Source organism: Gracilinanus agilis, chromosome 2 (assembly GCF_016433145.1).
Source record: "Gracilinanus agilis isolate LMUSP501 chromosome 2, AgileGrace, whole genome shotgun sequence".
NCBI classification, from domain to species: Eukaryota; Metazoa; Chordata; class Mammalia; order Didelphimorphia; family Didelphidae; genus Gracilinanus; species Gracilinanus agilis.
In genome coordinates, this window is record NC_058131.1 from 478,096,576 (window position 1) to 478,111,761 (window position 15,186).

Below are 15,186 nucleotides of genomic sequence, written 5' to 3' on the forward strand. Positions count from 1 at the left end.
GGAGAGGCATCTGGGAGCAATTTGAGCAAGGGAACTTAACCCCAGCAGGAAACCTAATTCTGAATGTACAATGAGAAGAAGCTCTCTTCCTTACTCAATAAAAATGACTTTGCTGAGGTTCTATAAGAGGAGCTTAGAACAGACAGTGGGTAGCTGAGTTAGTTGTTGTTGTTATTGTTATTTGGCAGGAAAATAAAAGGAATCACCAAAAGCAATTACTCATAGATTTAAGCTTAGATTAAGGAGTCCTAAATCTTGAATCCATCTGTAAATCAGTTCCTAAAGCATCTTTTTACTCTGGATAACCTACCTCTCTGGGCCTTAACATCCTCATCTATAAAACAGACATAACACTAATCATTAGCTATGTTTATAATGTATTAGAAAAGACTTGGATGGTGCTGATGAAATCAAAGATGGTACCCAATTTTTAAAGGAAATCAAGAATTCTACAGCCATATAGATAAAAGGAAGACACTATACCAGCTGTTCAACATTCTCTTACCAAATAAGCTGGTGTTACATAGACACAACATATCACAAATTCTTCTAATTAGAAGAAACCTTAACAGTCACGTAGTCTAATCTCTTACCCAATGCAAAAAAAATCCCTTATAACATCCCTAACAAATGGTCATATGGCCAATGGAGCTGGAGGACAAGAGCCATAGCAGAAAACTATATATACCAAATATCCTCCAAACACTTGAATAAATTAATTTGCATTGATCCAACATATTTAAATAACAAGAAAACAATCACTGAAGAAAGACAGATCCTAATGGTCCAGACTGTTGAGAAGCTTGTGACTACAATGATCCAGGATGTATACATGGCAGTTGCACTTACAGTAATGTACATATTAAGAAAAAACAAATGAACCCCGGATAGTGCAAGCACAATTTGCAAAATAAGGGTAGTTCAGTTCAAACAAGAAGATGGCAGACTGAACCTTCTATAGTTCCTGTCAAATATAATAAGTCAATAATGTTGAATGTAGTAGGCATGATACCCAAACAAAACAAAGCAGAAGATGGTGGCCAAAATCTTCAACAAAGCAGAATTCTTGAAAAAAAACAAAACAATCCATTGACATACGTTTATTAAATAACTACTCTGTGCCAGACACTCTGCTAGGTCCTACTGAGACAGACAAAAAAATATGAGTTCCTGTTCTCAAGTGTGTTACCTTCTATAGAGGGGGAAGGAAGATAGGTTAAGTATTTTTTTAAAATCCACGGTGATATTTTTTAAGAACAAAGAGGCACTAGCAGCTAGGGAATCAGGAAAGTCCTAGTTTAGAAGGTGACTTAATCCAACCCTTAAAGGTAACCAGCAATTTTACAAGAGGAGGAAAAGAGACATTCTACCTATAGAATAGAGTCAATGCAATGCCGCTGAGATAGGAGATGGAATGTGTTATGTTAGAGGTAATAAGAAGGGCATTTTGGCTAACCCAAAAGTGCATGAAAGAGAGTAAAGGTAGTAAGAAGCTAATGGAGTTTACTGAAGAAGGGAGTGGGATAGTCAGATCTCTGCTTTGGAAATGTCATTTCAGCAGTTTTGTGGAGAATAAATTAGAGAAGGGGCAGACTTGAAGCATGAAAACTAATAAGGAGGGTATTACAATAGCCCAGGCAAAATATGATGAGAGTCTGAACTAGAGTAGTGGCCAAATGAGTAGAGAGAAGGAGACAGATATGAAAAATACTCAAAAGTTCATAAGACTGGAAAACATCTTAGAGGAAATTTTATCCAACTCCTAGTGAGGCACAGAAAAGGTAAGTGATTTGTCTAATCATGTAGTTCATAATTATCTGAGGTAGTATTGGAATCTAGGGCTTCCCAATTACATTTGATGGTGGCAGGAGGAGGGAAGGGTGAAAGCATTTAATGAGTACCTACTATGTGCTAAGCATTGTGTTAATCACTTTACAAATATTTCATTTGATATTCAAACAACCCTGGGAGTTAGATACTATTATTAGCTCTGTCTTACAGTTGAGGAAACTGAAGCAGACAGTTAAAGTGATTTGTCTAGAGTCACTTCTTTTTTAAAATTTATTTATTTATTTAGAATATTTTTCCATGGCCACACAATTCATATTCTTTCCCTCCCCCTTCCTGGAGCTGGCAAGCAATTCCACTGGGTTATACATGTATCATTGTTCAAAATCTATTTCCATATTATTAATATTTGCAATACAGTGATCACTTAAAGTCAAAATCCCTAATCATATATCTATCAAACCAGGTGATTAATCATATGTTTTTCATTTGCATTTCTACTTAGGGTCACTTCTAACTACCTTACTCTCCTTCATGTACTCTGGTATAACCAAAATATCCTTCTTGCTGACTCTTACATACCACATTCCACTTATTTAGCTAGTAAATGTCTGGGTTCAAATTGGAATTCAGGTCTTCCTGACTCCAAGTCTAGGGCCTCTTCACACTCAGCCACCTAGCTACTTGAACTTGAAATTGCAACAGGGCAAAAGCCACATTAGGTCCAGCACCAACATGGTGAACCCCCAAGAGAAGGCAACTAGACTCAGGTAGGAAAAGTAGAACAAGTTAAAACTTCTGTGCTCACCAATATTGGGATCAGGTCCATTAGTGGCCATTGCACTTCTAGCCTGGGAGGCTAGGGAGACAAGTCTCTAAAAGATAGTCGTCATAATTGTAGTACTAGTATTAGTGGTGGTGACAGCAATAATGATCATGATAATGATGATGATGATGATGATGATGATGATAAGAAGGAGAAGGGGAAAAGGAGAAAAAGGGAGAAAGAAGAAGGAAGAGTAAGAAGAAGGAAAAGAGGAGGAGGAGGAGAAAGAGGAGGAGGAGAAGGAGAAGGAGAAGGAGAAGGAGGAGAAGGAGAAGGAGAAGGAGAAGGAGAAGGAGAAGGAGAAGGAGAAGGAGAAGGAGAAGGAGAAGGAGAAGGAGAAGGAGAAGGAGAAGAAGAAGAAGAAGAAGAAGAAGAAGAAGAAGAAGATTATTATTATTATTATTATTATTATTATTATTAAGAATTTTAAGGGATTTTAATTATGAAAGTAGCTTATCTTCTTGAATCACCTTACCAAAGAATCTTATATAGCAAGATTCCATCTCTTCTTTCTATAAAATTATAAAACCCACTATTCAAAAATTTAGCATGAACAGTAAATTATTCCAAATACTTCTCTGCTTTTCAGGATTTCAAAGATGGTATGGTAACTTTAAGTAAACCTCCTCTCCTTTTGCCACAGAGCTACTATTTGCCTGATGGTCCTGTCACAAAAGGAAATATGAATAGTATGAAAGAATCATCTTTATCAATCCATAATGGCTCCTGATATCAACATTTCTATTTCTAAGTAGCCATAAACCTTCAGTTTAATAACTTCTATAGACCAAGAAAGGATAGCTAGGTGGCATTTTAGACAGAGCACCAAGCCTGAGATCAGAAAGATTCATCATGTTCCCCACGAAAGGGGCTTTATTCTCAACTCTACCCAAGCCATCAAAATCTGGCAATTTAGACATTTGTTGATACTATTTCCTCTCTTTGACAGTCCAAGGGCTTGGTAACCACTTGAAATTATTTTCCCCACCCCACCATTCAAGTGTTGGGAAAGTACTGCTTGTTTCCATTCCTAAATCCCCCAAACCCAAGATAGAATACAAAGAAAGTGTGAAGGAAACAGCAAGAAATCAAGTTTAATTGACATAAAGGATTCATGAAAAGAAGCAGTAGGAGATAGGATGACTTAAGGTCAAATTATCAAGAGCCTTGAATACTAGGCAAAAGAATTTAGCTTTTATTTAGTAGATAATGGGAGAACCACTGAAGTGCTGAGCAGAGGAGTGATTTGATCATAGCTATGTTTTAAGAAGACTAATCTGATAGCATGAAATGTTGATTAGATGGGATAAAAATTGAAGACAAATGAAAGAATTAAGAGTGGTCTAGATAAGTGATGAGGGCCTTAATTAGGCAGCAGTAGTATTTGGAAGGGGGAGAAGGGTATATACATGAATATAGGAAGAGAAAGATTAAGGTTCATCAACTAACCGGGTATGAAGGGGGAGGGAAGAAAAAGAAGATCAAGAGTGAACCTAGGATCACTGGCCTGAGTGCCTTCTATTGATGATGGCATCAATAGAAGAGGTTAAGAGAAAAAAATTCAGTTAAGTAAGAGGCATCTGCAAAGAATGAAAGTAGTTACGAGAGAGGAGTTTATGATTTTTAGTCTTTCAGTCAATTTTCAGACATGTCCAATGCTTCATTAACCCATTCTGGATTTTGCTGACAAAAATACTGGAGTAGTTTGCTATCTCATTCTCCAGTTCATTTTGCAGATGAAGAACTGAGAGTTAAGTGACTTATCTAAGGTCACATAGCTAGTAAGTGTCTGAGGCCAGATTTGAACTTAGGAAGATTACCCTTCCTGACTCCAGATCCAGAACTCTATCCACTGTGCCACCTAACTGCCCCTATCTTTTAAAGAAATGGACAATATTTAGAGAAACTACTATGGAGAGTGGAAAAAGATTCATGATAAATGAAAGTGACGTAGACAAAAATTAAGTGGGATCAAACAGCATAAATTAATAATTGAGTTCATTACCCTAATTTCAGACTGTCTCTAGAAGGATAGGCTATTTAGACATTTTGAAATGCTTTCCTTGAACTCAAGAGACAAAACAAGGTTGAGAATACAATTTGGGAGTAACAAGCATAGAGGTTATAAGATAATAGCTTTAGAGCTGGAAGGAACCACAGAGGCCATCTGGTCCAACCTTCTTATTTTATAAATCAGGAAACAGAGGCACAGGAAATAACTTGTCCATGGTCACATAGCTAACGAGTATCAGAGATGAGATTTGAACCCAGATATTCCTGACTCCAAGTCCAGAAGATGGCTAAAATTACTACAGGAAAAAATACAGACAGAAGATAAAAGTGAGCTGAGAACAGAGCTATGAAGGGTATCAAAAATCAGGGGAGTAGAAGAGAAAAAGGAGTCACAGAAGATGCAAACTTGGACAAAAGAGGAGAACTGAAGTTTCAAGGAATAGGTGATCAACAGGGACAAAGGCAAAAATTAAAGAAAATGAGAAGGGCTAGCTAAGTTACATAGTGGAGAACACTGGGCCTGGAGTCAGGAGGAGCTGAGTTCAAATTTAGCCTCAGATAGTTACTAGCTGTGTGACCCTGAGCAAGTCACTTAACCCTATTGGCCTCAGTTTCCTCATCTGTAAAATGAGCTGGAGAAGGAAACAACCCATTTCAATATCTTTGCCAAGAAAACCCCAAATGGAATCACAAAGAGTCAGACACAACTAACTGGCAAAAACAAAGGCAAAAAATGGAAATTAAGCCTTAGAAAGAACAGTTTGGGGAAAATTAAGGGTGCGGATTGTAAGAGGCTAAGCAGTGAATGGGTAATGAGGTAGTAAGGGCAGGGCACAGACTACTCTTTTGTAATATTGACTAAGAAGGGAATAAGATAGATGGAATAGTAACTTGAAAGAATAGCAGAGTTGAGTTGGATCTTTTTTAAGACAGAAAATACCAAAATGTTTTTATGGGTGAAGGGAAAGAAATCAGAAGAAAGGGAAAGAATGCAGAGTCAAAGAGAAAATTATTTGAACACTAATTACCCTGGGGAAGGAGATGAGATTTTTTTATTACACAACTACCATGACAGTGATAGCAATATGACAATAGCTCACATTTAGATAATTGAAGTGCTTTCTATATAATATCTTATCCAAACCTTACAACAAGCCTTTGAGCTCACTACTTTTAGTATCCACAGAGAATGAATGACTTACTTACTCAGGGTCACATAGTAAGTATGTGAGGCAGGATTTGAACTCAGTCTTCCTGAGTCCAAAATCTGGCTTTCTACTACTCTCTCTACAAGAAAAAGAAGAGAAATATTGTTTCTTTTGAGACAGAAAAGAAGCAAAAAGAATATGAGGCATTTGGTGGGGTGAGACAAGTTAAGATTGCTTATGTCTTATAACCCCAAATGTCTCAGTAAAGTATGAAAAATGTCCATTTGCAGAGAGTTAGAGAAATGAGGCAGAAGCAGGGGATCTGAGGAGAATAGGGGAAAAAATTTGGAACAGCTGCTGTGGGAAATGCCATAACGCCTCTGAAGAAAGATGGAAGGTTAACATATCACCCTATTATCAATCACACACACACACACACACACACACACACACACACACACACATACACACACCTTAATATGGATTAATGAGGCACTTTCCCCACCTTGATATGGACGAGTTTAGAGATATTTTCTTCCCAGATGGCTAAATGAAAACAAATATTGAGAGAAGGGGAGCTTTGATAGAGAGAGGAAAGGGAATAATAAAAATACAATAGAAATAACTGGCATTTATTTATCTCTTTAAAGGTTGCAAACCACTTTATATATCCTTTCTCATTTGAGCCTCCTAATAATCCTTTTTGGTAGGTCCTACAAATATTTACATCCCCATTTTATAGATGAAGAAATGGAGGTTCAGAGAAAGGAGGAAAGAAGGAAAGAAGCATTTATTAAGTGCCTACTATGCACCAAGTATTGTGCTGAGTGTTTTCACAAACATCTCATTTGATACTCACAACTCTGGGAAGTAGGGATAGTAGGAAGTATTATCCCTATTTTACAGTTAGGGAAACTGAGGCAGACAATGGTGAGGTGAGTTCCCCATGGATCACCCAGCTGGTGAGTGTGATTTGAAGGCAAATCTTCCTGGCTTCCTGGGCAGCTAGGTGGTGCAATGGGTAGAGTACTTGGCCTGGAATCAGGAAGACCTAAATTCAAATATGGCCTCAGATACCAGCAGTGAGACCCTAAGCAAGTCACTTATCCCTATTTGCTTCCATTTCCTCATCTGTAAAATGAGCTGGAAAAAAAATACCAAACCCCTCCAGTATCTTTGCCAAGAAAACCTTAAATGGTGCCACAATCAAACATGACTAGATAACAAACAAAATAAAATAAAATAAAGACTGACTCCAATTTCAGACCTAACACGAGTAATTTTGTAACAGGAAGACTCAGGAGACCAGAGGAAACACCCCCAGAACTTATAAGTTTAAATGGGAATCATTGCATTTACACACAGTGTCTTGAACATATCAGAAGCTTAATTAATATTTATTTCCATTCTTCCTACTTCCCAAGGAATATTCGATAATCAAGAACAGAATCATAAAAGTACTTGAGAAGTGAAAAAAAGAAGAGGTACCAGAAAAAAGTGTAAGGTTGTCTGGCTCCCAGGACAAAACTATCTACTTCACAGTTTTGCTCAGAGTGGGTCCTTTTCACTGGTGTTACACACCCCAGCTTTGTAGTAACAAAAAGACACGATCTATCTGGGATCCAGCAAATGCTCCAGGCACTGCTCTAGGAATCAACTTTCTGGGGGCAGTGAGTCTTGTCACCAGCTCTTTCTCACCCCTCACCCCCAGCCTAATATCTGCAACACAATGGAGAGAAATAAAACTGGATTGTCAAACACCGATTCCCTTCATTGCCAAGAATCAGGGACTGAAGGTCATGTCCAAGCTGTACTAAATTTATAGCTAGAAACAACCTTTGGCACCATCCAGTCTAACATTCTCAATTCTATAAAAGAAGAAACCAATGTTCTACGGTCGTGCAGGATTTGAATTCAGGTCTCCCTGACTCCAAGACCAATGTTCAATCCCTTATGTCACCTGGCTGGTAGCTAGTGGTGATAAGCCTCTCCAAACTTTGGTTGGCTCGTCCATTAATGATAGAAATACAAGCCAGCTCTAGGCTCATTCGTGAAGTCTTTCCCAGCATGGTAGTCCTTGTCAACATTTGTATTCTATTGGCATAGACTCAGAGCCACATCCAGCCAAGAGAGCATCAAAGTAGGACTTTAGTGGAGTAGTGAGCTTATATGGTTAATGAGGGGCAGATAGAGGACCAGAACCCATTAGCTATTCTCACTAGAAAGAGAAAATAGTATAAATTCTTTCCTTCCTGTCCAAGAAAATGGCGCATGTTTCCTTCGGTCCTTACTGAAAAACTGGGGTTATGCACTGGCTATGTTCATCACATTGGCATCATATTGGCATCAATAATAAATAAATTGCCATCCAATCAAAACTCCATAAACAATATGGAAAGTGAAGAGTGGACCTATAATTTCACTGGTATAGAGGATTTACAGGTGAGTTTCAGACTTGCCTAGAACACTGAGAGGTGCTATATACATAGATAGAAAAGAGAGAAGGTATATGTGTGTGTGTGTGTGTGTGTGTGTGTGTGTGTGTGTGTGTGTGTGTAATTTCTTGGGGTTACACATATAGCATATGTTAGAACTAGGACTAGAAACTTTATCTTTGAGGCCAAATCTCTATCTGCTACATCATGCTATCTATCTATTGCAATAATAAGGAAGTCAGGAGGCAGCTGGGTGGCCCAATGGATTAAGAGCCAGGCCCAGAGATGGGAGATCCTGGGTTCAAATCTGACCTCAGACACTTCCTAGCTGTGTGACCCTGGGCAAGTCACTTAACCCCCACTGCCTAGCCCTTACCACTCTTCTGCCTTTAAATCAATGCACAGTATTGATTCTAAGATGGAAGGTAAGGGTTTTTTTTAATAAATATTTTTTTAATAAATAAATAATGAAGAGGTACGGGGCAGCTAGGTAGCACAGTAGATTGAGCACAAGGAGGACCCAAGTTCAAATTTGACCTCAGGCACTTTCTAGCTGCATGCCTCTGGACAAATCCCTTAACCGTGTCTGCCTAGCCTTTACCTCTCTTATGACTTAATATCTATTTTAAGAAAGAAGGTAAGGGTCTTGAGACTAATAATAATGAGATCAATTACAATGGCCATCTGATGGAAGAATTCCTAGAGATTAGAGTTCTTCCAGACCAGAAGAGCCCTAGTTAAGCCAAGGGATAAAGAAAAGCCTGGGAAATTACAGGCCAGGCATCTCCAGGTTTGAATCAGGCAGGATTCATGTCTATTCAATTCAACAAATATTTCAGTTCAATTGAATGGATCTCCCAGGCTATCACATGCAGTTGCTTTGTTTATGGGTGACAGGTGGGAAAGATGAGAAATAAGCTCTCATCTCCAAAGCCCTTCTTTTGGCAAGAAATTGAAAAAGGAAAAAACAACACCTTAACTCCCAAACTTGGCAAACTGGTAATGTAATTAATAAAGCAATAGCATTGTGATTACTTGCAGGAAAATAAAGTATAAGGCCAGAGGCACTATGAATGGGTCAAAAAAAACCAATTCACAACATTCAAATAATTGACTATTTTTCTGAAACAGGATACCCAGTGGCTACATGAAGGCAAAAGACAAAATATCTATCACCTGGCATTAGTAACCAAAGTACTTAATACTCTTCCATCTGCCCTCCTCCTAGGGGAAATTGGAAATGAGAATACAATCGAACAGCTATACTAGGAAATAAATACCAAGGCTGGTTAAACAAAATCAAACTTGAAAAATAATCATTAAGCAATCCACATCTATACTGGAAGAAGTGATGCATGGGGACTCATAAGGGTCTCTTCTGGGTCCAAGATCACTTGATATTTTCATTAATGACTCCAAAGATGGAGTAGGGAATTATGCAAATCCAACTGGCAGATAATATGAAGATGGCAGGGATTGCAAATCTGTGGAGAATGGAATTTAACTTCTGTGCAACCTTAGGAAATTTGTCCTTATTGAATCTTGTATATTGAAGTCACATATTATTGCATATCTTTATTGAGATTCAATAGGGCAAATAAAGTGATTGATGGAGAAAGAAGCCACCAAATGCATAAATGTAAAATAGCACGCACCTGGCAGGGTATCAGTGCCAGTATCAAAAATGAAGAGGTTCGGGAGCTTGTAGGAGATGGAGTACACAAAGCATTGGTACTGCCAAAATATGTCAGTGTACCACAGAATAGAGTTGTATTCAGAGAATAGCCAGTGTGCTTGTGTTATGTTGCTGCTGTTGCTTTTTTGGGGGAGGAGAGGAATAAAAACTCACATTAATATAGCACTTTAAAGTTTACAAGGAAAGGAGTCTATTCCACTCCTTGCTGACTAGACCTTGACACAGTTTCAGATCTGAGCGCTCTGCTTAGCCCCAGGCATAGAAGAAAGCACAGAAGAGGGAGGGTCACATAATTGACAGATTTTGTTCTGAAGAAGAGAACCAGGAGAGGCAGAAAGAAAGGTGGGCATGGTCTGGCAGCCCAAAGAGGGATGCTAAAACAGACTGGTAGAATTAAGGATGTTCATTTGTTTCAGGGAAAGAGAACAAAAGGCAAGAGGGGCAACAGGGGAAATTAGATTCAAAGTAAGGGGAGACCATCAGTCAAAGAATAGCTGAAATGATGGGGAAAAGGCAGCTATGGTAACCCCCTCCTTAGGGACATCAAGGAAGAGTCCAGACACCTCTCTACTTAGGATGCATTAGAGATTATTAAAAGCATGCTTTGTCCAGTACAGGGGGATGAGCCACATGACCTCCCCAAAGGTCATTCCTGTCCCAAAGGCTCAGGAGTGTGAAGGACACTAGATAAAAATAAAGTCCATTAATCACCAAGCTGCCAGATAATTTACCAAGAAAGCCTGAATACAGAAGGGGGAGGCTGCAGAGTCTTTGGCCTCATTCCAGGCAAAAAATAAAGGAGGTTAGAGAATGATATAAAATAAATCTACATAAATCATCAGTATTTCTATATTACTAACAGTGTTCAGCAGGAAGAGATAGAAAGAGAAATAATATCTAAAATAACTACAAACAATATAAAATATTTAGGAGTCTACCTGCCAGGACAAACCCAAGAAGTATATGAACACAATTACTAAACACTTTTCATACAAATAAAGTCAGATCTAAATAATTGAAGAAATATTAATTGTTCATGGGTAGGCCAAGCCAATACAATAAAAATGACAATCCTACCTAAATTACAAAAAAAATCATTTTAGTGATCTAGAAATTCACTCAAAAGAACAAAAGCTCAGCAATAGAAAAGGAATCAATTTTTAAAAGTGAAGGAAGGTGGTAGCAGTACAAGATCTCAAATAACAAGATCTCAAAGTAAAAATAAAGTGGTAATCATTTAAACAAGTTTCTACTGGCTAAAATAGAGTGGTGGATCAATGGGTACACAATAGGTACACAATACACAGTAATAAATGATCATAGTAATCTAATGTTTGGCAAATCCAAAGATGCAAGATTTGAGGACAAGAAATCACTATTTGACAAAAATTTCCAAGAAAACTGAAAAGCAGTTAGGCAAAAATTAGGTATAAATCATATACAAAGATACGGTCAAAATGAGTCCATGATTTAGACATAAATGGTAATATAAGAAAATTAGAGGAGCACAGAACACTTTACCTCATATTTACAGATAAGAGAAGAATTTGTTACCAAAGAAAGGATAGAGAACATTATGAGATATAAAATGAATAATTTTTATTACATAAAATTTAAAAAATTTCACACAAAACCAATGCAACCAAGATCAGAAGAAAAGTAGAAAATTGGGGGTGGGAGTGGGAATTTATAGCAAGTTTCTCTAATAAAGGCCTCATTTATCAAACATATAGAGGATTGAGTTAAATTTATAAAAATAAAGTCAATTCCCCAGTGGATAATGGTCATGAATAGGCAGTTTTCAGATAAAGAAATTAAAGCTATCTACAGTCATATGAAAAAATGTTGCAAATCACTATTGATTAGGGAAATGTAAATTAAAACAATTCTGAGGCACTACCTCACACCTATCAGATGGGCTAATATGTCAGAAAAAATGGCAAATATTGTAGGAGATGTGGAAAAATTGGGACATTAATGTACTGCTATTGGAGTTGTAAACTAATGTTCTGAAGGGCAATTTGGAACTATGCCAAAAGAGCTTTAAAATTGGGCATATCTTTTGACCCAGCAATACTACCACTACAGCTGTATCCCAAAGAGAACAGAGAAAAAAGAAAAGAGCCTATATGTACAAAAATATTTATAGTAGCTCTTTCTGTGGTGACAAAGAATTGGAAATTGAGGAGATTTTGTGGCATATGATTATGATGAAATATTATTGTGTTCCAAGAAATGAGGAACAAGGTGCTTTCAGAACAACCTGGGAAGATTTGCATAAACTGATGCAAAGTGAAATGAGAAGAACTAGAAGAATATCATACACAGTAACAGCAATATTGTATGATAATCAGTTTAGAATGACTTGGCTATTCTCAGCAATACAATGATCCAAGACAATTCCGGAGCGCTCATGATGAAAAATGCTATAAAGATCCCAAAGATCTGCTATAAAGATCTCCAAAGAAAGATCTGAGGAATTTGGAATGCAAATCCAAGCAAATTTTTTTCACTTTATTATTCTTGAGTTTTGAGGAGCTTTGAGGAGGTTTTGTTTTTTTGTTTTTTTTTTGGTCTGTGTTTTCTTTTATAACATGGCTAATATGGAAGTATCTTTTTTTTTAGATTTAAATATTTATTTTTTAGAAAAATTTTCCATGGTTACATGATTCATGTTTTTACTTTCCCCTTCACCCCCCCTCTCCACACTCACCCCATAGCCAAAGCACATTTCCACTGGTTTTAACATGTGGAAGTATCTTGCAAGCCATCTGTAATCTATATCAAATTGCCTTCTCAAGGAGGGAAGAAGGGAAAGAGGGAGGGAAAGATGAAACTCAACATTTTTTTACATTAAAAATTTTAGTTTACATGTAATTACGAAAAATATAAATTAAATGAAAAAATGGGGGATAGGCATTGCATAGGAGGGCCATAACTTCTGAGGCAAAAGAAATCCTTTGGAATCTGGCTCCCCAGTTGTAAAAGGGGAATGAGAGGAGTGGGAAGTGGTGTGTGCAGTGCAACAGGAAAGAGAAAATGGCATCAAAAGCAACATAACAAGTCCTAAATAGTTTTTTTTTTCATTCTTTTTTTGGAAGGTGGAGAACCCTTACCTGCTGACTTAGTATCCATTCTAAGATAGGATAATGGTAACGACTAGGCAATCAGGGTTAAGTGACTTGCCCAGGGTCACACAGCTAGGAAGTATCTGAGGCCAAATTTGAACCTCACATCTCTCAAATCTGGTACTCTATCTATTGTGCTACCTAGTTGCTCCTCCTAAATGGTTTCTATGAAGTCTACTACCCTGTGGTTACATAAGGAAGAGATACAGAAAGGGAGGAATGGGCAAGAGTATCATGCCCAGCAAAGAAGCATCCAATAGGGAATATGGGGGCTGACATCTGAGGTTAAATAAGTAAAGAGAGTGACAGGTAGAAAAGGACTACAGTGTATGTTGAAAAAAATTAAGTTTAAAGTCAGAATTATCTGGGAATCCAATGCAAAAACTTTGTCATTTAAGAGCTAAATAATCTCAGTCTATGGGGAAATTCCTCATGACATTATGTCACAAGAAGAGGACAGACAACTTTTAAAATCCAAAACAGACCAAGAGATAGGCATTATGGGTATATCCCATTTTCCTTTATACAGACATGGAAATACCTTCTTTGGCAAGAAGATAAAACTACTGACCCTTCTTTGCAGAGGCCAAGGAAACGTCACATTTCATTGCCCTAGAACAACAGAGACCTTTAAGGAGCTAGCAGGCTAGGGGTATAGCAGATCAAGATAAATCTTTGATCTAGGAAGGCATGTGTTTGAGCTTCATCAAAGAAATGAAAACTGTGTCTATTGCCCAGGCTCAAAACCAGTACTATTTTACCTTAACTGTATGATGGAAAGATGTTGGAACATCTGGCCACTACCAATTTATTCTAGGATGGAATTATGTTAATATGGGTCCATTCTACAAGAGTAACATACGCTCAAGATATTTAGACCTGAAAGATACCTTAGAGATCATCTGACACATCCATCTTATTTTACAGATAAGAAACTAAGGCTTAGAGATGCTATGACTTGCCCAGAGTCATACAGACAGTAAATAGAAAGGTTGGGTTTCAAACCCAGTTCTTCTGAAAGCAGATCCAGAGTTTTCTCCACAGTGTGCTGTTTCCCACTGATACTATCTGCTGAATAAGAATCATGAAGATTGGCGGGGTCTGGGGGAGTTTAACAACAAAATAAACTCTAGCTTTGTCACACTCTGTGACAGCTAGGTGGCACAGTGGGTAGGGCACTGGACCTGGAATCAGAAAGACATCTTCCTGAATTTAAATCTGATTTCAGATACTAGCTGTATGACCTCAGGCAAGTCATCCATTCCTGTTTGTCTCAGTTTCTTCATCTGGAAAATGAAGTGGAGGAGGAAACAGCAAAGCACTCCAGAATGTTTGCCAAGAAAACCCCAAATGGGTTCAAAAATTTCAGACACAACTGAAATGACTCAATAATCACAACATATCACACTCTATTGAAACTAAATAAATTTTTAAGATCAAGATAGAGGGAGAATCACTACTCTACCTTAAGTCCTTCTCCCTGCTCTCTGCCCTCATTCCAATATATTATACAAGTATGCTCACAAGTGTAAACATTATTTTAAAACATGAGGGGCTCATGTCTTCAGGACGTATCCCCACTGTCAGCATTGATATATTAAGTGATCCTCTAAACACTCTGTCCATTGCCTTTCTGGCATTCTGGAAGGGAGCTGGTGAGAGTAGCCACTTGTATATATAGAGTACCTTCTCAGATTGATGAAAGGAAAGATTAACAGGAATTTTGGTTTTAAGAGGTATTCTTGCTAGAGTAGAAGCAGAAAGTGTCCTGTACAATGAGAAGTTATCTAGGACAGAGAGCTTCCATCTGCAGAGAAGCAGACAATACTGTGGGGGCTATACTTGGAAAGAAGAACAAATCTTTCTCTTTATTAAGGCAGATCACATTTCCTTCTGTATATAAATCTTTGATAGACTCAGGTTTCTTGTCCCTAAACAAAACCACCATTTCTTTCTCACTGTCCTACTGAGGTATTATTTGCTAATCCCTACCTTCCAGAGATAGCCAGTCACTCATCAAAGAGACTTCAGTGAAGTAGAAAGAGTGTAAGTTCAACAGGGAGGGGGAAGGAAGGAAGGAAGGAAGGAAGGAAGGAAGGAAGGAAGGAAGGAAGGAAGGAAGGAAGGAAGGAAGGAAGGAAGGAAGGGAGGG

General features: G+C 37.9%; 1 protein-coding gene across 1 annotated transcript in view; it reads right to left on the reverse strand.

The window, feature by feature from the left end:
• Nucleotides 1-15,186, reverse strand: part of DPF3 (double PHD fingers 3) — a 414,482-nt gene that overhangs the window by 127,509 nt on the left and 271,787 nt on the right. The window lies entirely within an intron of this gene.